The sequence below is a fragment of the Populus nigra genome, chromosome 2 (genome assembly GCF_951802175.1).
Source record: "Populus nigra chromosome 2, ddPopNigr1.1, whole genome shotgun sequence".
NCBI lineage: Eukaryota > Viridiplantae > Streptophyta > Magnoliopsida > Malpighiales > Salicaceae > Populus > Populus nigra.
Window position 1 is genome coordinate 19,222,405 of NC_084853.1, and position 1,571 is coordinate 19,223,975.

The window sequence follows — 1,571 nt, forward strand, 5'->3', positions numbered from 1 at the left end:
CGGGTGCTGGCGATGGGTCTGGACGGGCTGGATAGTCCAAGGCTCGACGAGAAAGACTGCTGGTTTAGACACTGGGGCAGTGGCAGCCCGCGGGACAGTGTCGGCAGATTCGGCAGCGCAGATTTGTGCGGCTGCAGGTTCGTCGGGGAAAATCGGCAGCGCAGATTTTGCGACGAACATGGGCTGGACGATGGACTGTCCAGGCCAGGCAGGAAAATTTGTCGAGGGGACACGCTGACGAAACAGCGCTGGTTCAGGCACGGCGGGCAGTGGTGGAATCGGCAGCGCCGACGAAATCGGCAAAGTCGGCAGAATCGGCAGCGCAGATTTTTCGACGAACACGGGCTGGACGGTGGACTGTCCAGGCCAGGCAGGAAAATTCGTCGAGGGGACACGCTGAGGAAACAGCGCTGGTTCAGACACGGTGGGCGCAGTGTTGGAATCGGCAGCGCCGAGAAAATCGGCAAAGTCGGCAGAATCGGCAGCAGGTGCTGGCGATGAGTCAGGACGGACTGGATAGTCCAAGGCTCGATGAGAAAGACCGCTGGTTTAGACACTGGGGCAGTGGCAGCCCGCGGGGCAGTGTCGGCAGACTCGGCAGCAGTGTCTGCCGATTCGGCAGCGTTGGCTTGTTGGCGCGGGGGGCCGATGCGAGTGGGGACTTGGGCAGCGGGCAGTGAAAGCAAGAGTTTCCCCGATGCTGCCGGGAAAAACGCTCCCCGGGATGGCCGGGTGAGATGACCCGGCGGCCCGCGACGGGTCATTCAATTCCATGCCCCGTCAACATAACTCCCGATGTACTGTTTGCTTTTTCGGAAGAAGAGATCCATCCCCCCATCCTCGGCCAGCCAAAAACGCTCCAATTAATGGCCGGGTGAGATGACCCGGCGGCCCGCGACGCGTCATTCAAATCACTGCCCTATCGGCTACAACTGCTGATGGGTGGGATTAGAGGCCTGCCATGGTGGTGAGGGGCGGCGAGGACCGTGAAAGCTAGAGTTTTTCAGAGGCTGCCGGGAAAAAGGCCCCTCGGGTGGCGGGGTGCGAGGACCAGGCGCGTCATTCAATTCTCTTCCCTATCAACTTGGCTCCCGTTGGCGGGATTGGAGGCCTACTGTTTGTTACAGGGCTAAAATCGTCAGGGGAAGAGCTGACGAAACAATGCTGGTTTGGATGCAGGGGGTAGTGTTGGAATCGGCAGCGCGGACAAAATCGGCAAAGTCGACAAAAAAGACTGTTGGTCTGGACATCGGGGCAGCGGCAGCCATGCCGACAGGGGGGGAAATCGGCAGCGCAGATTTGTGCAGCTGCAGGTTCGTCGGGGAAATCGGCAGCGCAGATTTTTCGATGAACATGGGCTGGAAGATGGACTGTCCAGGCCAGGCAGGGAAATTCGTCAAGGGGACACGCTGACGAAAGTAGGCTCGTCGGTGAAAATCGGCAGCGCAGATTTTTCGACGAACAGGGGCTGGATGCTGGACCGGCCGGGCCAGGCAGGAAAATTCGTCAGGGGGGCACGCTGACGAAAAGAGGGGCTGCCGCGTGGAAAATCGGCAGCGCAGATTTTTCGA